This window comes from Dipodomys spectabilis, unplaced genomic scaffold (genome assembly GCF_019054845.1).
Source record: "Dipodomys spectabilis isolate Male_0828 unplaced genomic scaffold, ASM1905484v1 ptg000178l, whole genome shotgun sequence".
In the NCBI taxonomy this organism is placed as follows: Eukaryota; Metazoa; Chordata; class Mammalia; order Rodentia; family Heteromyidae; genus Dipodomys; species Dipodomys spectabilis.
In genome coordinates this window covers 7944172-7970908 of record NW_024870855.1, presented here as the reverse complement: position 1 = coordinate 7970908, position 26737 = coordinate 7944172, and positions in this window count along the sequence as shown.

The following is a 26737-nucleotide window of genomic DNA, read 5'->3' as shown; positions in this document are numbered from 1 at the left end:
TGTAGCAGGCATTTGCTCTGTGATCTCAATTCTCTGATAGATCAAAGAAGAGTTATTCTTGTTCAGTTTGTTCAGTTTTTTATTGTTATTCTTACAAGGGTGATGTACAGAGGGGTTATAGTTTCAGACCTCAAGTAAAGAAGATATTTCCTTTTTTGGACAGTGCTACCCCTTCTCTTCACTTTCTCCAAGTTTTTCCCTCCCATTCCCACCCACAAGTTGTATAGGTCATTTTCCACATAATATCTAGCGAGTACCACTGTGGCATTTGTTCACCCTTTGATCCTCCACTGTATTCAGTTTTTATCTTGCTGTGAGAATAAAGTAGCAACTTCATGTCAGACTGAAAACTGGTGTCAGAATGACAGATTTAAATCCTGATGCAGACAGAGGGCAGGAGGCAAGATCTAGCCTGACATATGGAAAGAATGGAGCTTAGCTGTTCTCACTCCTCTTGGAAAAACATACCCAGAGATTGGTGTATGAAAAGGTAAGCCAAGCGGCTGCTGGTGACTCACACCTGTAATTCCAGAAACTTCTGAGGCTGAGATGGTCAGAATGACAATTTGAGACAGTCCAGACAGGAAGCAGTTTCAAGAGGTCCCTTCTCAACAAAGAGCTGGATGTTGTGGTGTGTGAGCGCGTTATCTTAGTTACTGAGAAGGAAGCCAAACATAGGTGGGTCATCCAGGTGCTCAAGATAATGAGCAAACATCGGGTTGGAGGCATCTCAGTGGTAAAAGCACCCACCAAGCCAAGGGGAGGGATCCAAGTTTAAATTCAAAGAAAGAAAGGACAAGGAAGTTATGCATAAATAAGGATCATGTTTTAAATCTGAAAATGGATATAAATCAGCATTGGTGCCACACACCTTTTGCCAATACGATCATTTATCCTCTGTCTTAATGTCATTGCTTTGCAACGTGTGACTTACAACATAAGTAGAAAACACCATCATCTTATTTTGTATTACTTGCTTAGGGCTGATAAAGTGATTTCTAGCGAGATGCAAGGAATTCTGTGCATAAATACCAATATTCAGGGCTCTCCAGCTACTGTTGGTAGACATTTGATGAACGTATTTTTTTCTCCAGATAATGATGCCATTATAATTTGGTAAAGTATAGAACTATGACTCATCTCTTTCTCCTTCTGTCTCAAAAAATACCAAGAAATTTTTATTTTTCTTGAGTAAAGATGATTCAAAGTCAATAGAAAATTTCCCACAAAGAAAACATCAGAGCCAGACAGCTATACAGCAGTTCAGCCACACATTCAAGGGGAAAAAATAACTTCAGTTTTATACCAAAAAGAACCCTGAAAATTCAGAGAGTAGAGATGGATGAAACACATATATTTTGATGACTGAACCTGATTATAGTAGCCAAATAAATAAAAATAATAAAGTAATTATGGTCTGAAACAAACAAGTCTATAGGCAATAATACATACAAATATATAATATATAATTTAACACATAATAAATAAATCTCCAAAATTCAATGTTGGTTTAATAATACAAAATACAGTTAATTTACTAAGAAATTTATAAACACATTTTGGAGTAGGGCATTGTGGCACATGTCTATAACCCCAGCTGTTTGAGAGGTAGAGACAGGAAGATTACTATCTGGGCAAGAACCAAACCAAAACAAAACAAAAGAAAAATCACTAACAGCAAAAGAATTGTATGTGTGGCTCAAGTGGTAGAGTGTTTGCTAAGCAATCACAAGGCCCTGAGTTCAAACCTCAGTATTCTAAACTTCTTTGCTTCTGAAGCACCTGCGAACTAGCACAGGACAGCATTTGCCTTTGACAGGGGCAATAATTTATCTCACCTAAAAGGACATCTATTATGCATATGGCTTGCCTTTCTGTTACAGGATTCTCTACAACAGATAAAGGTTTACACATTGATTCCTCAGTATAGACAGAACACAGCATACTACTCAGCATTATCTTTCACCAAAGGCCTTACTCTATAGCATAGACAAATATCCCTGGGGTCTCTGGGATCCCTGAGTTTTAGAACAAAATATGTAACAAATAACATACTGGTATAAGAGCAAATGAGTGGCTGAAGGTATAGCTGAACCACTACCTTGAAGATGGCACCCTAAACACATGGCAGAGGGCATTGCCCAGGATGTCTACAGCCTGTTGGTCTAGGGTTCCTGATTTCCAGGGACTACTTCAGAATCCATTTGCTGGGGATTCTAAGCTAAGATGAGCATTTGCCATGGCTTGATGAGCAGTTGCTTCTGGAAAGTGTATGGAAGTGAAAAATGCAGAGCAGAGGACAATCTCCTGAAGGAGAAGGGGAATGCTGGGGCATGGGGAATGGAGTTGGATTGACTGGACTGTCAGATTCAACACTTATTACAGTTACAGAAAACATGTTAACATCACTGCTATGGAACAGGATAAATGCTTAATGAAAAACAAGACTGGGCATAGACTCAAAAGTATGCAGAGACTTGATTAACAAGAATGTATCTCAAAGATCACTGGAAGAAACATCAATTATATCATAACTAGGTCATGAAAATCCATACATATTCGAATATGTATGACAGCACAGTAAGAATCTTCTAAAGAGTAACAGCAAAATCTAGACTACAAAACAAAAGAGGAAATTTGACTATGAAAATTAAGAACTTCTCTCTGGGTGTCAGTGGTTCACACCTGTAATTCTAGTTATTCATGAGGCTAAGATCTAAGGATTGAGGTTTAATGCCAGCCCAGGCAGAAAACTCCCCATGAGACTCTTATTTACAATTAACCACTCAAAAACCAGAAGTGGTTCTGTGGCTCAATAGAGTAGGGCACTAGCCTTGAGAAAAAGAGCTCAAGGACAGTGCCTACACCCTGAGTTCAAGCCCCATGATCAACAAAACAAAAAAAAATGACCTTTTTACCAAAAACAATCACTACAAATAAAAGTATATTTGAAATTCAAGTGACTATGAAGCATTAAATATTCAGGATTCATAAATCAATCCTACAGACCAATAAAGAAAACTTTAAACTCCATGGGTGAAACAGGAAGCATCTTTCATGACTTCTATCTCTCTGTCTCTCTGTCTCTGTCTGTCTGTCTGTCTGTCTGTCTGTCTGTCTGTCTGTCTCTCTCTCTCTCTCTCTCTCTCTCTCTCTCTCTATCTATCTATCTATCTATCGCTACTTCTGGGGCTTGAACTCAGGCTTGGGCATTGTCCCTGAGACACTTTGTGCTCAAAGCTAGTGCTCAAGGCTAGAGCAAGAGCACTACTTCTGGCTTTTTTGGAGTAGTTTATTGGAGATGAGAGTCTCATGGACTTTCCTTCCAAGCTGACTTCAAACTGCAGTACTCAGATCTCAGCCTCCTGAGTAGCTAGGATCATAGATGTGAGCCACTGGCACTTGGCTATAAATATTTTTTTAAGTACATAATGAGCCAGGCATTGGTGGCTCATGCCTATAATCCTAGCTACTCAGGAGGCTAAGATCTGATGATCAGTGTTCAAAACCAGCCCTGGCAAGAAAGTCTGTGAGACTCTTATCTCCAATTAAATGCCAAAAATCTGGAAGTGGAGCTGTACCTCATGAAATAGAGGACTAGCCTTGAGCCAAAAAGCTCAGAGACAGGGCCCGTGCTCTGAGTTCAAGTCCCAGGAATGGCATACAAAACAAAAGTGTATAATAATTAGGGGTGAATCTATAAACTATCAGTGCCTAGGTACCCATACATTCAGGCAGGGGAGATGCAGCATTGAGACTCTGAATGTAGATAATCATTCACTCATATTCTTTAATCTATGTACACTTACATTCATTGGCTTCATCACTAACATATTGACTTTAATGCATTTTCTTTACATGTGGAGGTGCACACCTATAATCCAGCACTTTAGAGGCAGAGGCAAGAGGACTGCAAATTCTAGCCCATAGCAAGACTCTATCTCCAAAAAGTCTAATGCACCATTTAAAGTACCTGTACGTCCCCCCCCCCCCCCCAATTTGGGCTCTTGGGAAAATTCTATTCCTACTCATGGCAGACATATGTGTACTTCTTGGACACTCTTGTTTGTAGTCTTAAGCACAGGAACTTGGAAGGAGCAGGACTTGGAATAACACAGTGGGATATGATGCCATTTCCCAATTTAAAGTCTGTCTTATTTTTAATACTAGCCACTTCAGTCATGTTGACCAGAATTATGTAAACTTTCTAAATAGACAAATATTCTTAAAAAAAAAAAACAGAAAAACACCAGCCTCCACATCAACCAAGTCACAATATAATGTCTGACCTAAGCCCACAAAATGAGAATATGATGAGTAGATCAGCTGTCAAACTGGCAGTGATCATAATATGCTTGTATCATTGGATACAGAACAAAAGCACGAATACAAAAATGGTTATTATACAAAGCATGCCATTCAGATATCCATTCATTCCTAAACGTGTTTATCATATCTCCTTTACAATTTAAATGCAATAATAGGTAAATGTATCTTCTGACTCTGTGTGATAGTTTGGATAATGGTGGCACTATTTGTAACATTGTAGCTCTGTTTTCAAATTCTTCCTTGAAGAAATAGGAGTGTAGGTTCAAATTTTCACCACTTGCTGTATGAATTTTGGTGGTTTTTTCCCCCCACATTAGGAAGCACTAGGCAGACAAATGAATCAAACATTATGATCCAGGAAAATTTGCCCACATTTCCTCCACAGATGCAAATGTAATGCCCATAGGACTTCTTCTGCAAGAATTTCAGCTGGGGCTACAAGCTCATGAATATATCTAACCAGCTGTAGTTACTGTCTCTTTTTCTTCCCTCCCCTTGGCTGTCAGAGTTGCCACTGCCAATAGCTTTATGTTACTGACATGTCCTCAGTAAAATAGAGAAAGGTGCTTTTGTGCTTCTTCTATTGTCACTTACTTTGCTCGAAGTTGCAAAGCCAAGCTTTTCCCTTTACTTACCCAATTTTCTGCATTTTTACGCACACACACGCACACACACACACACACACACACACACACACACACTGGTACTAAGGCTTGAATTCAGGGCCTGGGTACTATCCTTTAGCTTTTTTTGGTTTAAGTTTAGCACTTACTCTATCATTTTAGCCATACCTCCACTTATAGCTTTTTGGTGGTTAATTGGAGATAAGAGTCTCATAGATTTTCTTGCCTGGACTGGCTGTAAACTGAGATCCTTAGATCTCAGCCTCCTGAATAGCTAGGATTACAGGTATGAGTCATCAGCACCTGGCTCTGTATTTATTTCTGAATATTCCATACAAATAACATGAAGTAATTTACCTTTAATCTGCAAAGCAATCTGTTGATCCCAGTATCCCAATAGTTTTTTTTTTCCTTTTTTATTTAATTTTTTATTATGAAAATACCGTACAAAGGAGTTTCAATTACATAGGCAAAAATAATGAGTACATTTCTTTTTTTTTTTTTATTTGTGAACATACTGTACAGAGGGGTTACAATTACATGGGCAGGATAATGCGTACATTTCTTACCAAGCATTGCAGCCTCCTCCTTTGTTTATCCTTCACATCCCTTCCCAGCCTCCCCCCTCCCCCCCCAGTCCCAATCCTCCCCCCTTCCCCCGCCCCCCCCCCCCCGCACCAACATTGTAAAGCTCGTTTTTGACATGACAACTTGTACTTCTCATTGTTGCAACAGGTCCACCTGTATCCTTAAATGACTTGTTTCTCCCCATCTCCTCCACAAGTTATACTGACATCAAATATAGTGAAAGCAGGGGTTATACTGTGGGGTAGGGACATACAAAGCAACAAAGAAATAATCTTATAAATGCGTTAGAAACACATGCATGAAAGAAAAAAACATTAAAATACATATCTAAGGGTTCATTTTCCTAACATCACATGATCTGATCTTTTCCGCTTGACTCATACATATACTAGATATTGCAAATAAGGGAAACCATGGGGCCTATGTTTCTTTGGGCCTGGCTTACTTCGCTTAATATAATTTTTTCCAAGTCTTTCCATTTCCTAACAAATGGGGCAATGTCATTCTTGCTGATGGAGGCATAGAATTCCATTGTGTATATATACCACATTTTCTTGATCCATTCATCTACTGAGGGGCATCTGGGTTGGTTCCAGATCTTAGCTATGGTAAATAATGCTGCAATAAACATAGTTGTGCTGGTAGCTTTAGTGTGGTCTTGTTTGTAAACATTTGGGTAAATGCCCAAAAGTCCCAATAGTTTTATAGTAAGCCCAGCTCTAAGATGAGACCTTATTCTGTAAGAGCAGTCAAGAGCTCTCACCGCAAAAACAACCGTGTAAACTATTGCAATTTTAACTCAATTTAATTATTTCCTAATCAACATCATTTGTATGCAATAAAAACATACTATGCCTATCTCTTAACCTAAAGATTGTAATAAAGTTGGGTTTGTTTGTTTTTTAATTGTGAAAATACCATACAGAGGGGTTACAATTACATGGGCAAGGTAATGAGTATATTTCTTATCAAGTATTGTTGCCTCCCTTCCCATCTCCCCCCCCCCCCCCCAGCCTCCTGCCAATGGAATTCTATGCCTCCATCAGAAAAAATGACATTGCTCCATTTGTTAGGAAATGGAAAGACTTGGAAAAAATTATATTAAGTGCAGTAAGCCCATGACCCCTGGTTTCCCTTATTTGCAGTAACTAGTATATGTCTGAGACAAGCAGAAATGGTCAGATAAGTTGATGTTAGGCAAAATGAACCCCAAGATAAGGGCTCAAATTTTTTTTTGTTTGCTATTGTTTCTAACATATTTATATTTCTTTGTTGCTTTGTATGTCCCTCCTCCATGGTATAGCCCCTGCTTTCATCGTATTTGATGATCCATTTTCTTGATCCATTCATCTACTGAGGGGCATCTGGGTTGGTTCCATATCTTAGCTATGGTAAATAATCCTGCAATAAACATAGTTGTGCTGGTAGCTTTAGTGTGGACTTGTTAGTGAACATTTGGGTAAATGCCCAAAAGTGGAATTGCTGGGTCATAGGGGAGCTTTATGTGGAGTTTTTTGAGGACCCTCCATACTACTTTCCAAAGTGGTTGAACAAGTTTATACTCCCACCAACAATGCAGTAGGGATCCTTCTGTCCACATCCCCTCCAGCATCTGTTATTAGAGTTCTTGATTCTAGCCATTCTAACTGGGGTGAGGTGGTATCTCAATGTTGTTTTAAGTTGCATTTCTTTTATGGCTAGGGATGTTGAGCATTTCTTCATGCGTCTATGGTCATCCTTCTTTCCTCTTCAGAGAAGTTTCTCTTTAAGTCTTTAGCCCACTTATTTATTGGGCAGTTGTTTCTTTGAAGATTTGTTGTTGGGGGATTTAATATTTTGAGTTTCAGGTATATTTTAGATATGAGACCCTTGTCCATTGTCATTGCATGGCTAGTGAAGATCTTCTTCCAATCCATGGGCTTTCTATTGATCTTGCTAGCTATGTCCTTTGTCATGCAGAAGCTCTGCAATTTCATGCAATCCCATTTGTCCAACATTTCTTTGATTTGTTGTGTTTCTTGGTCTCTATTAAGAAAATTTCGGCCTGTGCTAAGAAGATGCAAGCATTTGACAGGATCCAACACCCCTTTATGATGAAGGTTCTGGAAAAATTAGGAATAAAAAAAAATTAGGAATCCAGGGAACATTCCTCAATACAATAAAGGCTGTATATGACAACCTTACAGCCAGCATTATACTTAATGGTGAAAAACTAAAGCATTTCCTTTTAACTCAGGAATGAGACAAGGAAAACCACTCTCTCCACTTCTCTCCAATTCTCTTCAATGCCTACTTACAGCAATAAGAGAAGATGCAAACATAAAAGGGATCCAAATAGGGAAAGATGAAGTAAAACTCTCCCTCTTTGCAGATGACATGATCTTGTATTTAAAGAATCCCACAGACTCCACTCCCAAATTACTCAAGCTGATTCAAAACTTTGGCAAAGTAGCAGGGTATAAAATTAACCCTCAAAAAAACAATGGCTTTTCTGTATGCCAACAATGAGAAAAGTGTGGCTGAAATCAGGAAGGCAACTTCATTTATAATAGCCCCACCAAAAATAAAATACCTAGGAATTAACTTAACCAAAGACGTGAAGGACCTCTATGATGAAAACTTTAAAACCTGAAAAAGGAAATCAAAGCAGAACTTAGAAAGTGGAAAAACCTCCCATGCTCCTGGATTGGAAGGATCAACATTGTGAAAATAAATGGCAATGCTTCCCAAGGCTATCTACAAATTCAATGCGATACTTATCAATATTCCAACCTCATTCTTCAAGGAACTAGAAGAGGCAATCCAAAAATTCATATGGAACAATCAAAGACCCCGAATAGAAAAAACGATCCTCAACAGAAAGAACAGTGCTGGATGAATTTCAATACCAGATTTCAAACTCTACTACAAAGCCATAGTAAGCAAAACAGCTTGGTACTGGCACAAGAACAGACCTCAGGACCAATGGAATAGAATTGAAAATCCAGAAATGAACCCACAGACCTATAGCCATCTAATCTTCGATAAGGGAGCTAAAAAAAATAGAATGGAAGAAAGATAGCCTCTTTAGTAAATGATGCTGGCAAAATTGGTTAACCACTTATAGAAAACTAAAGCTAAATCCTTATATATCACCCTGCACCAGAATCAACTCCAAATGGATCAAAGACCTTGGAGTCAAAGCAGACACTCGGAAAACATTACAGAACAGAATAAGAGAAACTGTAGGTCTCCTTGGCACGGGACGAAATTTTCTTAAAAGTTGGATTTATTTTGGTTGGTTGTGGGGCTTGATCTCTGGGCCTGGGCGCTGTCCCTGAGCTCTTCAGCTCAAGGCTAATGTTCTACCACTTGAACCACAGAGCTACTTCCGGTTTTCTGAGTGGTATATTGGAGTCTTTTCCTGCCCGGGCTGGCTTTGAACCATGATCCTCAGATTTCAGCCTCTTGAGTAGCTAGGATTACAGGCATGAATAAGGTTTTTTAAAGAGCTGGATGTATAGCTCAGAGAGCTTACCTGTTAAGTATAAGGCCCTTAATTGAAACCCAAGTATCACCAAAGATAGCCATAATAATAAAACAATAATAATATGTTTTTGCTAGTACCAAGATTTAAACTCAAGACTTCATGCTTGCTTGCTCACTCCCACCCAGCCTGGCTTTTTGTTTGGTAATTCTGAAGGTGAAGTCACATGGATTTTTCTGCGCAGGCTGGCTTCAAACCATGGTCCTCTCTATCTCAGTCTCCTGGGTTATTAAAATTACAGGTGTGAGCCACTGGTGCTCAGTACACTAATATTTTTAAACAAACAAATCAAATTTCTGGAATTTGACCTTTGAGAGAATGGGATCACAGGATGCGGGCTGCTGGAGTGTAACTCTGCCCATCTTTCCATTGTGCTGTTGTTTTATCATAGGACGAATGAATGTCTATATTCAAAATTTGAAAAAAAAACCAAAACATTTAAATTATAGAATTTAGATGCCCAAATTATTTTCTAGTTAATTTTTTTTTGCAGCTGTGGGGCTTTAACTCAGGCCCTGGACACTTTTCCTGAGCTTTTTCCTCTCATGGCTGAGGCCAATCAACTTTGAGTCCCACTAGCACATCTGGTTTTCTGGGGATAAGAATCTCATAGATTTTCCTGTCCAGGCTACCTTTGAACTGCAGTCCTCAAATCTCAGCCACTTGAGTAGCTAGTTAATTTTTGAAGGCAATAAAGAGACTTCTTAAGTATGTCCTGTTTCTTTATTTTTGACCAATCAGAACTTGCTTAAAAGACTTGAACTTGGAATAAGGACCACCACCACAGAAGCTTCACCTTAACATCTTTAACTACTGGAAAAACTTGAGAGATCATCTGTAAAAAAATTTCAACTGGTTTCATTGGCTAGCCAGTTTAATGCTATTTACTTATATGACAGGCTGGAGGTTTAACTCAGATATTGAGTGCTTACCTAGTATGCACAAGGTGCATCTCTAACACCATCTTTCTTGGAAGAATTTATTAAATTCACTGGTGTTATTATTTCCTTATTAGAGATTCTCAGTTGAATGCCTTCTTTTGGTTAGACAGCTATCAAAAATAGAACCAAAATTTTTACTTAACTAAAGCTGCCAACTTAAATTTATGAGAATATTCATGACTATTTCTGATCCCATTGACACATTTTGATAGAATAGAAACTTTGGCATAATAAATTTCTGGTTTTTAAGAGCTAACTTGTGAAAACTATTAAAATAACATTATGAGGAGTTATTATCATATCTTAGGCATTATCACTCAAAATTTCTTGAACATTAGTTGACATATGTTAAAATTATTCCTTTTAGGAGTACTGTATTTCTGCCAGGCACTTGCAGCTCGCACCTGTAACCCCACCTACTCAGGATGCCGAGATCTGAGGATCATGGTTCTAAGTCAGCCTAGGCAGGAAAGTCCAAAAGACCCCTACCTCCAATTAGGCACCAAAAAATAAACAAAACAGCAACACATCAACAAAAAGCCAGAAGTGGAGCTGTGGCTCAAGTGGTAGAGCACTAATTAGCCTTGAACAAAAAAAGCTCAGGGACAGTGCCTAGGACCTGAGTTCAAGCCCCATAGGACTGCCTTCCTCGAGAGAGAGAGAGAGAGAGAGAGAGAGAATAAGGAAAGAAATAAAGGAAGGAAGGAAGGAAGGAAGGAAGGAAGGAAGGAAGGAAGGAAGGAAGGAAGGAAGGAAGGAAGGAAGGAAAGAAAGAAAGAAATAAAGGAAGGAAGGAAGGAAGGAAGGAAGGAAGGAAGGAAGGAAGGAAGGAAGGAAGGAAGGAAGGAAAGGAAGGAAGGGAGAGAGGCAGGGAGGGAGGGAGGGAGTACTAGTTTTTTACAAGTCTTTCAAGAAGCAAATATCAAAATGACAATAAGCATCCATTATGTTGGCACATTTTCCTTTTGTTGTTGATATTTGATTTTAATTTTACCCATTATACTAGATGTTAGTTCTTTTTCATTGATATCTATATTTTTTTTAACACAGAACTACATAAGTAACCCTACAGGGCAAGTAAAGTCTATAGAGGAGATTTATTTTAGATAGTTTCCCAAAGCAAATCAGAATTGATTCAGTCTTCAAAAGAAACCTGCAAACACTCCTGGCATCCTGCCCAGGCCTGTGGAGCCTGCTTCAGTGAAAGTCAGCTGTGCATGGAGTTCTTCAGAGGCAGCAGACCTCCACTCAAGAAGGTGAATAATGCCAGGAGCTGATGGCTCACACCTGTAATTCCAGCTACTCAGCAGCTGAGATTTGAGGATCATGTTTCAAAACCAGAGTGGGCAGGAAAGTTTATGAAACTTTTGTCTCCAATTAGGCACCAAAAAGCCTGAAATGAGCTGTGTCTCAAATGGTAGAGCATGCTAATCTTGAGGGAAAAAAAAAAGTTCAGGGATAATGCATAGGCCATGAGTTCAAGCCCCTGGATCAACCAGCACACACACACACACACACACACACACACACACACACACACACGGATGAGTAATATCCCAAAACCTTGAGAAACTTTTGATTATCTTTGGGTAAAGATACTACAAAAAGAATGGAGAAAATAGAGATGGAAAATGACCTTAAGTTTATACTGCAATGAATAGAGGATGAGGGAAAGAATGATTGTGAAATAACCTCAACAACTCCTGAAAAAGGAATGAAACTTATGAAAGTCGATTTCCATTATGCTTCACATGCAGGGTTTACTCAATTAAAAGTCTGTCTTTTTTGTATGCGATCTAAATTATAAGCATCTATGAATATATATATAGGGTCATGTGCAGATAGACAAACACATTGAATGAAGTATGGTATACCCAAGGGAGGAGTCCCATACTGTAACTCCTATGGCCGCTGACTAAACACAGTGGAGTCTGGACAGAAAGCTTCTATTCCAAGAGTGAGTAAACTCAAGAGAATGAGCTCTGCGCATCCACCTGGACTTCATCTTGGTCACATGCCGTGTCTCAGCTGCTTGACACCCCACCCCTTACAGTGCTGCCACGTGAACACTCAGTCCTCCTTTATGCTTTTTTTCCATAATGGGAAAGTAAATAACCAATCATTTCTCCCTTGAAATACCTATCAGCTTTTAATTGTTTCTTGAAAATGTATTATTTCCCCAAATATATTTATTCCCCAAATCTGGTAGTGGTTGTAGCGTGTGTGAATGTGTGTGTGTGTGTGTGTGTGAATGCTTATGTGTGAAGGTGTGCGTGTTTTCAAAACCAGCTAATTGATATCTCACAGGATAATTACCAACATGACTTAATTGAAAATTCTGATTTTTTTAAAAAGATGACCATATGTCTTTTTAAAATACCTTAAAATATTAAAAGGAGGGGAGTTCCGGGAAGATGGCGGAGGAGAAGCTGGAATCTGAACAAGCTCTCGCATAGAAAGCAGGTTTAGAGTTCCAGTGAACAGTCCTAAGCCAGAGAATCACACCAAGTGTGCCATCACAGGACAGAGAGTTAGACAAGAGAGGGGAAGCCAATACAAGGAGACACATCTGAGCGCCTGCCAGCAGCCGCGGCGGCGGCGGCGGCAGGGTCGCGGCGGCGACCGCAGCCGCAGCCATACCTGAGCGCTATCACAGAGAGTCGGGACAAAGGAGCCAGACGCAACGGGGCGAGAGGATTCTACTCAACACCAGCAAGAACCGACAAGGAGCGGACATCTTCATCCTGCAGTTTGCAGACCAGAGACCCGACCCAGGATCCAAGACTCGGCATGAGTAGAAGCCCGACATCCTTACTCCTTCTCCGGGAGCAGAGGAGGGAAGGCCACCCCTCCCCCCCCAGCACCGGTGATCTCCATCTTGGATACCGACAAAGCTCGGAGGAGCTGCTAGCTCCAACTCAGGCCTTGGAATAAAACGAGTCATATAACAGGTCACAAGAACTTAACGGCAAAGTGACCTGCCAGACTCAGCTCCATCCAGGGAAAAGTCACCCAGCTCAGGCACCAGCCATTGAGTGGCTCTCCTCACTGGGTAACCAGAGCCAGAGGCTGCCCCTCCCTCTAGCAGCCTCCACAATCAATTGAAAAACAGAAACCCTGAGAATGGCTCCAGGGTGGGCTCTGTGAATTTTTCACAAAATAGCCCCAGGGAAAAGCTACTGTTTGTTGAAAGGCCTCAACTCTACCAGAACCTAGCCTCATCACCCCTCTTTTGTGATTCTCAAAGCAGATCACCCTCCCATTAAACTAACCTGGGAGGGGGTTCTCAAAATCTTGGGTAAAGCAGAGCATTTTTCTGCCTGTTCGAACAAACTGACTTAAGAAACCATCAAGCCACAGGACCTCAAGCTGACCAGAGACTCCAACAAGAGGCTGGTTACAGACAAAAGGGAGATACAGGATTCTTCCCACCCTCCCAAAAAAATCAAAAAAAAAAAAATCAAAGAACTTTTTTTCTTCTTTTCTTTTTTCTTTTTTTTTTTTTTTTTTTTTTTTTTGGTACCTTATATATATAAAATTTTTTTTTCCTTTTCTAAAACTTTTATTAATCTTTAATTTTTGCCTTTTTTGAAAAATAATTGTTTTCCAGTAACTTTTTTTTCCCTCTTATAATTTTTACTTTAGGAATACGTGAATGTACGTTTTCCTTTCTTTTCTTGTCTTCTCTCTCTTTTTCTTTCTTTCTTAATTATCTTTTTGTTTTTTGTCTAGCTCTACTGAACTTCTGATCTTTTTTTTCTCCCTTTCTTATCCTTTTCACCTTTTCCTTTCTTTTGTTCTTCTGTATGTGACTTAACTCTTGTCCTGCACATCCTCAGATAAACCCATAGTTAACTAGTAGACCCTATCCCCCATTGTGTACACACTTAATCCACAAATTTATTACTCAATCCAAAACCTCTGAGACTTAAATTCCTTAATAGCAGTACTACCTCTTTATACCTATATAATATTTTAAGCATTTTTTAAGTTTTTCACATCTCCTCTATCTCCCTCCTGTTTTCTCATTATATTCACATTCCTCCCTAAATAGATGGTCTTTCAATCTCCATAACTATATTAATTTTTACGTTTCTAATTTTTTTTCTGGTCTCTTTTCATTTCCCTTTCCCTTTCTTCTTTTTCTCTCCCTCTCTACTTGCATCCTGCCCAACCTATTTCCTGCATTGAGATTAGGACATAGTTAACTCTCCCTGTGCCTCCCCACACCAATCTATTCCTAATTTTTACCCACATCTCTCCCTAACCCTAAAAATTTCTGGTTTTCCAAATTCTTCTCTGCGGTTCGAAGCCCATTAACCTATAGTTGTTTGATGTTGAATAGATGTATCTGTTGAACTAGATTGTATCTGTAGACTATTGACTGTATAAATGCAAACGTTGGTTGATGGTTGCCTTAAGATAGTGTTCTAGCACAAAACTGGTGCTATTTTCATCTCAAATGGGCAGAGTAAGCCGGAAAAACACAAGAAAAATGGCAAATCCGGGTATCTCAATTCCCAATCTTGATAATCAGGGGTCAGATCAGATAATGAACAATCCAGAGGAGAGTTCCCAAATAGCTCTACAAACACTGGTGGCAAACATGATAAATGAGAAGTTTGACAACTTACAAAGGACTCTGTATAAGCGTGATAGGGAGAGAGAGGAGGCATCCCAAAAGTTTATACAGGAATATCATAAGCGTGAGGAAGCTACTCAAAAACTGATACAGGATTTGCGTGATCAACTTGAGAATACTCAAAGAGAAAGGGAGCAATGGCGTGAGCAGGCTGAGAACACTCAAAGAGAACTGCAGGAATCCCAGGAACGGGAGGAAAGAGAACTGCAGGAATCCCACAAACGGGAGGAAGCTAATCAAAGAGTAATTCAGGAATTGAGAGACCAGGTAGAGAACACACAAAGATCACTAAAGGCATTCATGGAATCCATTAACAAAGAGCTGAAGGAAGTCAGGGAGACCACAAAGGGAATGCTGAATGGAACCCAACAGAAGGAATGGGAGTCCAAAGAAACCATAACCAATCAACTAAGTGATTTGAGAACAAACACTGAACACCAAATTAAGGAAGTAAAGAAATTCATACAAGACCTAAAACAGAGCTTCAACAAAGAACTTGAAGCCATCAAAGCTGACCAATTAGAAGGAAAAGAGATAAAAAACAAAGTAGAGAGTCTTGACAGCAGGTTAGACCATGCAGAAGATCGAATCTCAGGGATTGAAGACAGCCTAGATATTATAGAGAAAGAACATACAACCATCCAAGACAAGTCCAAGAAGTATGATAGATCTATCCAACACCTGGAAGACACCATCAGAAGGCCTAATCTAAGGATAATGGGTGTAGAGGAGCATCTAGAAACAGAAGTTAATGGTCTAGGAAATTTGTTTAACAGGATCCTAGCAGAGAACTTCCCAAACATACAAAAAGATAGGCCTATTCAGATACAAGAAGCTTTTAGAACCCCAAATAGACCAGACCAGAATAGGACATCCCACCGTCACATTATAATCCATACAGGATCAACTCAGACCAAGGAAAAGATCCTTAAAGCTGTCAAGGAGAAAAGGGTAATCACCTATAAAGGGAAACCAATTAGAATCACCTCAGATTTCTCAGCAGAGACAATCAAAGCAAGAAGAGCCTGGAATGATGTATGCCATGCCCTAAAAACAAACAACTATCAACCAAGAATACTGTACCCAGCTAAACTCTCCTTCATAACTGAAGGCCAAATAAAAACCTTCCATAGCAAAGAAAAATTGAAACAATACATCTCCACCAAACCAGCCCTACAAAAGATTCTTAAAGATGTCCTACACATAGAAAACCAACAAGACTGCAACAAAGGCCAAGAAACTGCACCCAAACTGAGAATCCAAGAACCATAGGAAGAACCCAGTTTTCGCAGCCCCCAAGAAGATGGATAACATGGCAGGAACTCCCAAATACCTCTCAGTCCTATCTCTTAACGTTAACGGACTGAACTCTCCAATTAAGCGACATGGACTGTCTAGTTGGATTAAAAAACAAGACCCTTCTATCTGCTGCCTTCAGGAGTCACATCTTGCCCGTAAAAACAAACACATTTTCAATGTTAAAGGCTGGAACAAAATCTACCAAGCAAACGGCCCCCATAAACAGGTGGGAGTTGCAATCTTAGTATCAGATAAAATAGACTTCAAATTAAAATTCGTGAGAAGAGATAAAGAAGGTCGCTACATACTAATTAAAGGATCTCTCCTTCAGGAGGATATTACAATTCTAAATATCTATTCGCCAAACAATGGAGCACCCAAATTTATCAAAGAAACACTACTTTCCCTCAAATCCCATATAGATCCAAAGACATTAATTGTTGGGGATTTTAACACACCACTCTCCCCACTAGATAGATCAACTCGGCAAAAACTCAACAGAGAAACCACAGATCTAAACAGCTGCATAGATCAACTAGACTTAACAGACATCTACCGAACATTTCACCCAGCAGCATCAGAATACACGTTTTTCTCAGCAGCACATGGAACGTTTTCTAAAATAGACCACATTTTAGGCCACAAAGCAAACTTGTCTAAATTCAGAAACATTGAAGTTATACCTTGCATTCTCTCTGACCACAAGGGAATAAAATTAGAACTCAACACCAAAAGCCACCAAAGAAAGTGCAGTATCACATGGAGGCTGAACAACACACTGCTGAATCAAGAGTGGGTCATGGAAGAGATTAGAAAGGAAATTCAAATGTTCATGCTATTCAACAAAAATGAACACACAAATTACCAGCTCCTCTGGGACACAGCAAAGGCAGTACTCAGAGGCAAGTTTATAGCTCTGAGCTCCTACATCAACAAATTGGAGAGATCTGAAACTAGCAATTTAATGACACATCTAAACCTCCTTGAAAAAGAGCAGCAAGATAAACCCCAATCCAGTAGACGGATAGAAATAATCAAAATTAAATCAGAATTAAATGAATTAGAATCCAAAAAAACTATAGAAAGAATCAACAAAACAAAGAGTTGGTTCTTCGAAAAACTTAACAAAATTGACAGACCCTTAGCAAATCTTATCAGAAAAAGAAGAGAACACACCCAAATTAATAAACTCAGAGATGAGAATGGAAACATCACCACGGAAACAACCAAGATTCAGAACATTATAAGGGAATACTTCTCAAAACTTTATGCTAATAAGTTTGAGAACTTGACAGAAATGGACCTTTTCCTAGCAAATATTGACATGCCAAAACTAAACCAAGATGAGTTAAACCAGCTTAACAGGCCCATATCAAGCATTGAAATAGAAACAGCAATAAGAGACCTCCCAGCTAAGAAAAGTCCAGGACCAGATGGTTTTACAGCGGAATTTTACAAGGCCTTCAAAGCAGAGCTCACACCAATACTCCTCCAACTCTTCAATGAAATTGAAAGAGAAAGCTCACTACCGAACACATTCTATGAAGCCATCATAACCCTCATCCCAAAACCAGGCAGGGACTCATCAAAGAAAGAGAACTATAGACCCATTTCTTTGATGAACATTGATGCAAAACTTCTCAACAAAATTTTGGCCAATCGACTTCAACAATTCATCCAAAAAATCATACACCACGATCAAACAGGATTCATTTCAGGGATGCAAAGCTGGTTCAATATACGCAAATCAATTAATATTATTCATCACATCAACAGGAGCAAGAATAAGAACCACATGGTTATCTCAATAGATGCAGAAAAAGCATTCGACAAGATCCAACACCCCTTTATGATGAAGGTTTTGGAAAAATTAGGAATCCATGGAACATTCCTCAATACAATAAAGGCTGTATATGACAAACCTACAGCCAGCATTATACTCAATGGTGAAAAACTAAAGCCATTTCCTCTTAACTCAGGAACAAGACAAGGATGCCCACTCTCTCCACTTCTCTTCAATCTAGTATTAGAATGCCTAGCTACAGCAATAAGACAAGATGCAGACATAAAGGGGATCCAAATAGGGAAAGAAGAAATAAAACTCTCCCTCTTTGCAGATGACATGATCTTGTATTTAAAGAATCCCATAGACTCCACTCCCAAATTACTCAAGCTGATTCAAAACTTTGGCAAAGTACCAGGTTATAAAATTAACCCCCAAAAATCAATGGCTTTTCTGTATGCCAACAATGAGAAAAGTGTGGCTGAAATTAGGACAGCAACTCCATTTGTAATAGCCCCACAAAAAATAAAATACCTCGGAATTAACTTAACTAAAGAAGTGAAGGACCTCTATGATGAAAACTTTAAAATCTTGAAAAAGGAAATCAACACAGAACTTAAAAAATGGCAAAACCTCCCATGCTCCTGGATTGGAAAGATTAACATCGTGAAAATGGCAATACTTCCCAAGGCTATCTACAAATTCAACGCAATACCTATCAAAATTCCACCCTCATTCTTCAAGGAAATAGAAGAGGCAATCCAAAAATTCATATGGAACAATAAAAGACCCCGAATAGCAAAAACGCTCCTCAACAGAAAGAACACTGCTGGAGGAATATCAATACCAAATTTCAAACTCTACTATAAAGCCATAGTAATCAAAACAGCTTGGTATTGGCATAAGAACAGACCTCAGGACCAATGGAATAGAATTGAAAACCCAGAAATGAACCTACAGACCTATAGCCATCTAATCTTCGATAAGGGAGCTAAAACAATAGAATGGAAGACAGACAGCCTCTTCAGTAAATGGTGCTGGCAAAACTGGTTAACTACATGTAGAAAACTAAAGCTAGATCCTTATATATCACCCTGCACCAGAATCAACTCCAAATGGATCAAAGACCTTGAACTCAAAGCAGACACTCTGAAAACATTACAGGATGGAATAGGAGAAACCCTGGGTCTCCTTGGCTCAGGCCGAAATTTTCTGAATAGAGACCCGGAAACACAACAAATCAAAGAAAGGTTGGACAAATGGGATTGTATAAGGTTGCAGAGCTTCTGCAGGGCAAATGACATAGCTAGCAAGATCAATAGAAAGCCCACGGACTGGGAGAAGATCTTTACTAGCCATACAACGGACAAGGGTCTCATATCTAAAATATACTTGGAACTCAAAAAATTAAACCACCCAACAACAAATCCTCAAAGAAACAACTGCCCAATAAGTAAGTGGGCTAAAGACTTAAAGAGAAACTTCTCTGAAGAAGAAAGAAGGATGGCCAATAGACACATGAAGAAATGCTCAACCTCCCTAGCCATAAAAGAAATGCAAATCAAAACAACATTGAGATACCACCTCACTCCAGTTAGAACGGCAAAAATCAAGAACTCTAACAACAACAGATGCTGGAGGGGATGTGGACAGAAAGGAACCTTACTTCATTGTTGGTGGGAATGTAAACTTGTTCAACCACTTTGGAAAGCAGTATGGAGGTTCCTCAAAAGACTTCACATAGAGCTCCCCTATGACCCAGCAATCCCACTTTTGGGCATTTACCCTAATGTTTACAAACAAGACCACACTAAAGCTACCAGCACAACTATGTTTATTGCAGCATTCTTTACCATAGCTAAGATATGGAACCAACCCAGATGCCCCTCAGTAGATGAATGGATCAAGAAAATGTGGTATATATACACAATGGAATTCTATGCCTCCATCAGAAAGAATGACATTGCCCCATTTGTTAGGAAATGGAAAGGCTTGGAAAAAATTATATTAAGTGAAGTAAGCCAGGCCCAAAGAAACGTAGGTCCCATGGTTTCCCTTATTTGTAATATCTAGTATATGTATGAGTCAAGCGGAAAAGGTCAGATAATGTGATGTCAGGAAAATGAACCCTTAGATGTGTATTTTAATGTTTTTTTTCTTTCATGCATGTGTTTCTAACACATTTATAAGATTATCTCTTTGTTGCTTTGTATGTCCCTCCTCCACAGTATAACCCCTGCTTTCACTATATTTGATGTCAGTATAACTTGTGGAGGAGATGGGGAAAAACCAGTTGTTTAAGGATACAGGTGGACCTGTTGCAACAATGAGAAGTACAAGTTGTCATGTCCAAAACGAGCTTTACAACGTTGGTGCGGGGGGGGGGGGGGGGGGGGGGGAAGGAGAAGGATTGGGATTAGGGGGGGAGGGGGGAGGCTGGGAAGGGATGTGAAGGATAAACAAAGGAGGAGGCTGCAATGCTTGGTAAGAAATGTACGCATTATCCTGCCCATGTAACTGTAACTCCTCTGTACAGTATGTTCACAAATAAAATTAAATTAAATTTTAAAAAAAAATATTAAAAGGAACGATCCTTCCTTTGCTACGTTTCCCCTCCGCTTTCTTGTATTTGTCCCCAGCTGGCTCTTAGAAACAGCTGGTTGGTGACTCTGGCTTGCCTCCTCAGTTTCTTTCTGGCTTCTCCCCCCAGCCCTAGTGTTTGTTTTTTATTCCAACACTGACTCTTGGCAGATTCCAGGAGTTGGGGGTTTTGTGACTTCTAAATCTTAAGTAAAATTTTGGTGAAGGCAGAAAGGAGAAAAATTGTGCAATTCTCCCTAATCTTGACTTCAGGACTTCAGCCTAGCAGATACTGTCATGCTTTTGAGAAATAAGGATTTTAGAGACAGCTGAACTGAGCCAGCAAAGTTGGCCACTGAGTGCACCATAAATGACCAACAGCTCTTGAGAGAGAGAAGGGGGGACGAGAGAGAGAGAGAGAGAGAGAGAGAGAGGGCGCTCAAGACAGAGATAGAGAAGAGAGAGAGCAAGAAAGAGAAAGCAAGAGAGAGAGAGAGAGAGAGAGAGAGAGAAGGAGACCTCCTTTATCCTAGCCTCATTACTTCCAAGGTTGAAAGAGTTGAAGGCACCCATTTAGGAGCTCTAGGTCCATGAGCAACTCTTTATCAGTCTAGAGACCTGTAATGCCTAGACAGATGAACCTGTCTTCCTTTCTTTACACGATGGTGTAATGATATGTAGCTATTATTGCTCCGCTAATTAATTTGGATGTCAGATAAGTTAGAACCAACTTTTGAGCTCATTCCCAAATTGGCCACTCTTTCCTTTGTATCAACATCTCCATGGGAAAAAAAAAAAAAAAAAACAGCCAAAGGCATATACTGTTGTCTCTCACACAGGTTGCGTTCTCTAATAATCTCTGCCTTTAAAGTACATATCATGGGTAAGAGCACAATGAGCAAAGGAGATAGTATTGTTTGGGTCAGAAGCTATTCTAAGTGCTTTCCCAATGTGAACTTGTGTCATAGTGATAATATTTCTGAGAAAGATGCCTGAGGTGAGCAAGTAGGCACAGAGAGGTGTAGTATCCTCCAACCTCTTATAATTAATTAATAGTAGATCTGGGATTGGGATTGAGATAGCTGGACTCTAGGGTCTGGATTTACAGTCTTTACTTTTTTGTCTTTATACAAGCATCATTTCCTTTATACGAAGGGCTAAAGTACAGTATGTTCACAAATAAAATAAAATTAAAATAAAAAAAAATTCCAAAAAAAAAAAAAGAAACGAGAGCTTAATAAAAGTCTAGTCAATTGTTCTAAGGATGACAAAGGGGAGTGTTAACACAATGACCACAGCAAGTGCTTTAACATGATCAGGCATCTGAATTTAGAGACTTCTGATACGTATCAGGAAACGGAGATTTAGAAAGTTGGAGAGCCATGGCTCCTTGATGTGTTGGCACATCTGCAGGAGTTTCTCTCTGAAGCCCTTAAAGGGGATTGGCTGAAGGCTTTGTTCCAACTGGTTTTCCATAGTAAGAAATGTACACAAAGGGAGGTCTGTGGTAACCATGGAACCTACTGGGGTGTCCCTTGGCCCTCGCATGGCCTCGCCTCCTACAAAAGTTTGGTTCTCAATTTGAAGCAAAACTCACTGAAAGCTGTTGAATAAAGCAAGCGTTACACTGGGAAAGGGAACATAGATGAAAGTACCGTATGGTCTAGTGCAACCCCTTTGAACGGTTAACATAATCTCAAAAATGAATGACAGGTCCTGTCACAGTGTGGTGCCAGTCGGAGGGGAAGGGCAAATGAAGAGGGTGCATTAGAGTGAATGTGGTTCAAATACTTTAGCTACATGTGTGGAAATGGAATAAGGAAATGTTTGGACATTGGTTTGGGATTAGGAGAGAGAGAAGGAGGGAGAATGATGGAGGGGCTGACTCTGAGGGAGGAACATTGTATGCATATATGGACACATCAAAACGAAGTCCCCTGTTCATTTGTCTAGCCCCCTCCTCTTGGACCCATCCCCCTCTTGCAGGTACCCATATCCTGGTTCTTATTTTGTTGGGCATGGTTGCAGTCTTTCTAAAGAATTAGACAAAACCAGGAGAATTCAGGCAAGAATTCATTGTAAATACCACAATATTAAGAAAAACAGGGAAGGGATGGGTTGAAGGGGGTAAAAATATTGAAGAGATGACACGGATCAAGATACATTGTAAACATAAACTGCTTTGTTACATGGAGAAAAAATTCAATACATATCCTACAAAATTAAGAAAAGTGAGGGAAGGGGTTGGGATGTTGAAAGGGATGACACTGATCAAGATTCATGGTAGTCACAAACTGCTTTGTTGAATGGCAATTCGTTTGTACAACTAAAGATAATAAAAATATACTTTAATAAAATATCCTAAACAACTAATTGATGTCAATATAAGATAATGCAGATGGGAAAGTGAGCACATCTGACTTGTGTTCCTGCCCCCATCAGTAAACCTGGGATAAGGGAATGATTTAATATCTAACCTCTTAGTAAGGTTATGAGTGACACCAATGCATGGATTTGTCAAAGCTACTCTAAAGGCTCACTGAAGAGATTTGTGGATTTTATTTTTGTAAATTACACCTATAAAAAAAGAACTACAAGTCTAAAAACATTAGTTAATGGTATGCATGCTACAGATTAGTATCTAGACACATTCAACTTTTGAATCTATTTTAAAATAATGAATGGATGGGAAGACAGAACTAGATATATGATGAAGCAAAAGTAATAAAACGTCAACTATAGAAGCTAAGTGTAGTTATATGTGTGTTCTCTATTCACTGAATGTTTTTACAGGCTTTGGAACTTTTGTTTATTTTTATTTTTTTGGCAGTGCTGAAGTATGAACTCTAAGTGCTCGCTTGGTAGGCACTTGACCAATTATCCAGGCTTCCAGCCCAGGAAGTTTTAATTTTCAAATGTGAATGAATAAAAGAACACAATATTGCCACATTTCCAAGATGATCCTACAGCAGTTTAAAAGTCTGATTTAATAATAACATCTTTTTTTAATTTTAATTTTTATTTTTTGTGAACATACTGTACAGAGGGGTTACAATTACATGGGCAAGATAATGAGTACATTTCTTATCAAGCATTGCACCCTCCTCCTTTGTTTACCCTTCACATCCCTTCCCAGCCTCCCCCCGCCCCCCCATCTACTCCCCCCCAACATCTATAGAAAAGAATACAATTCAAGTAAGAAAGACGGAACTTTTGAATGCCTAGTGTTGAACCTCAGATTCTGTCTGTATTTTAAAGATGAATCTGCAGTTGATTTTCATTATTGAAAACGGAATCAAAACTTAATGCAAAATGTTATGACTAGAGAGCACATATCAGTTTCCAGAAAATCTATGATTTTTTTCCCAGTATACAGCATTGGAAGTGATGAGAGCTATTTTCCTTTCACTTACTGTGTGTGCCATTATATCATTATGGTTTTAAAAGCATCATTTGAGCCGGGCACCAGTGGCTCAGACCTTTAATCCTAGTTACTTGGGAGGCTGAGATCTAAGGATTACAGTTTGAAGCAGTTCAGGCAGTAAAATCCAGAAGATTCTTATTTCCAATTAACCAAAAAAAAAAAAAAAAAAAAAAGCAGGAAATAGAACTGTGGCTCAAGTGTTAGAGGGTTGTAACTCAAGGATGGCACTCAGGCCCAGGGTTCAAGCTCCAGTACCAACAAATTTTTAAAAAAATAAATTAAAAAAAATTTTAAAGCATAATTTGGAAGCTGTGCACCTGTCATCCTGGCTATTCAAGAGGCTGAGATAGGAGGATTGTGATTCAAAGCCAGCCCAGGTAATAAAGTCCATGAGGCTTTTCTCTCCAATTAACCACCAAAAAGCTAGACGTGGAGGTATGGGTCAAGTGGGAGACTGACAGCATCCAGTTCAAGCCCCAGTGCTGGCACATGCACACACACACACACACACACACACACACACACACAAAGCATGGTTTGGGAGTCATCACTGAGTTAGCAGTAAACTACATAAAAACCCAAGAAACCCCAAGTTTGGGCCATTCTTAGTTAAATGGATAATACTAAAAGATCTGTAAAGAGTAGTAATGTTAGGTTCTGCAGAGGCAGCACCCATACAAAACATTCATTTGGCTAAGGCTTTCCTCTGGCTCATTGTGGTACCAGATCCATTTTCTCTCTTTCTCTGGCTCTTATAAAACCAGGAAACCACTCAGCAGACAAACACACCAACTCACGAGCCCAGGGGACAATTTTCCTTTCCCAGCAGCAGAACGTGGCCCCTCCCTGGACTTTACAGATAGCATTTATAACAATAGTTAAGTTCTTGAATAGTTGGATTTTTTTACCCTCTATTTAAGCAAAGTAACAGTATAATAGTGTCTTATCTAAAAGTCTGAGGTTCAAACGTTTGGATTCATCTTTCCTTTAGTTTTGATTTGAATAAAGGAGACTTTAGAAAGATACTAAGCTGTGAATATAGATGTATGATTATTTCTCATAAAGGTTTCACTGGTTCATGAGCATTAGAGTATTCTATAATTTCTGAAGATTAATAGGGTAACTGACAAGCAAGCTGTCAGCAGTATTCCACTATCAGCCTCAGAATTCATTCATTTAAAAAAAAAATCACGTTAGCCGGGTACCGGTGGCTCACTACTTTAATACTAGCTACTCAGGAAGCTGAGCTTTGAGGATCCTGGTTCAAAGCCAGCCCAGGCAGGAAAGTCCATGAGACTCTTATCTCCAATTAACCACCAGAAAACCAGAAGTGGCGCGGTGGCTCAAGTGGAAGAGCGCTGGCCTTGAGCTGAAGAGCTGAGGGACAGCGTCTAGGCCCAGAGTTCAAGTCTCATGACAGACAAAAAAAAAAAAATCACATTAGCCACATGCTGGTGGCTCAGGCAGCCTGTAATAGTAGCTGCTCCATAAGCTAAGACATAAGGATCCAGGTTCACAGCCAGCCACAGCAGACAAATCTGAGACTCTGATCTCCAGTTAACCAACAAAATATTGGAAGTGAAGGTTTGGTTCAAATGGTAGAGTAGAGCACAAAAAGCTGAGCAAGAGGGTGAGGGCCTAAGTTCAAATCCCAATACACACACACACACACACACACACACACACACACACACACACACACACACACACACACACACACACACACACAATCAAATACAATGCCTGCCTAGAGAGAGAAAACTAGCTTATCAGCATTTCATTCTAGTGTTTACATTGAATTATGTCTCCTTTTTTTTTTTCTTGAAGGACATCCAAACTTAGAAAACATTGTTTCATAGTTTATTATGATTGGCTTAAACGATAAAAAGCAGTTGCAACTTTTATCTTTTAATGTGAAAAGTTCCTCCCCATTTTTTCTAGGAAAGGACTTTCAGAAGCAAATTAAAATGCTAAATGACTCCTTACATTGCTGAATATAAAGGATCAAAGTCTTAGGTCCTTGTGTTGTTATTTTTTTTTTATTTTTGTCAGTTGTGGGGCTTGAACTCAGGGCCTGGGTGTTGTCCCTGAGCTTTTTTTGCTCAAGGGTAGGGCTCTACACCTTTGAGCCATATAGCACTACCTCTGGTGTTTGAGTGTTTAATTGGAGATAGAGTCTCAAAGGACCTTTTCTGCCTGGGCTGGCTTTGAACCATGAACCTCAGATCTCAGCCTTCCAGTAGCTAGAATTACAGGTGTGGGCCACTGGTGCCTGTCTCAGGTCCTTCTAAAAGCAGATTACAAAATTCTAAGAGAAAGGTGTCCATTAAGACAATTTGGCTATTTGTAATTTTCAAATTTCTTCAACAAAGAGATCTTTTTCTTTCTTTTTTTTGTTGTTGTTGTTGGTCGTGGGGCTTGAACTCTGGGCCTGGGCGCTGTCCCTCAGCTCTTCAGCTCAAGGCGAGCGCTCTACCACTTGAGCCACAGCGCCACTTCCGGTTTTCTGGTGGTTTATTGGAGATAGGTGTCTCACGGTCTCTCCTGCCCGGGCTGGCTTTGAACCGCGATCCTCAGATCTCAGCCTCCTGAGTAGCTAGGATTACAGGCATGAGCCACCAGTGCCTGGCAACAAAGAGATCTTCAAACAACAATATTGTGCTCTTTTTAAAGGGTTAAGAGATTTACAGGATATGCTTGACCTGGGCTTGTTATTAATGGCTGGTCACATGGCTTTTGGTCTGCCAAGTGGTAACATTGGCTTCCAGGAGAAAAGATGTTTTGGAAAATGATTATGTATGTGACTGTCTATTCCAGTCCATTCTGTGTTGGCAGAGCCTCTCATCCTACTGTCTATTTCCTTTGGTTTGGCTTCAGTTAGTTTTCAGTATTGTCAATTCAAGTTCTTTGGAATACTCTGAGAAGAGACCCCCCCTTTTTTGCATAAAATCAAAAGGGATTTTACTGCAAAACCTCAAACCATATTAAATTTGATCATTCTA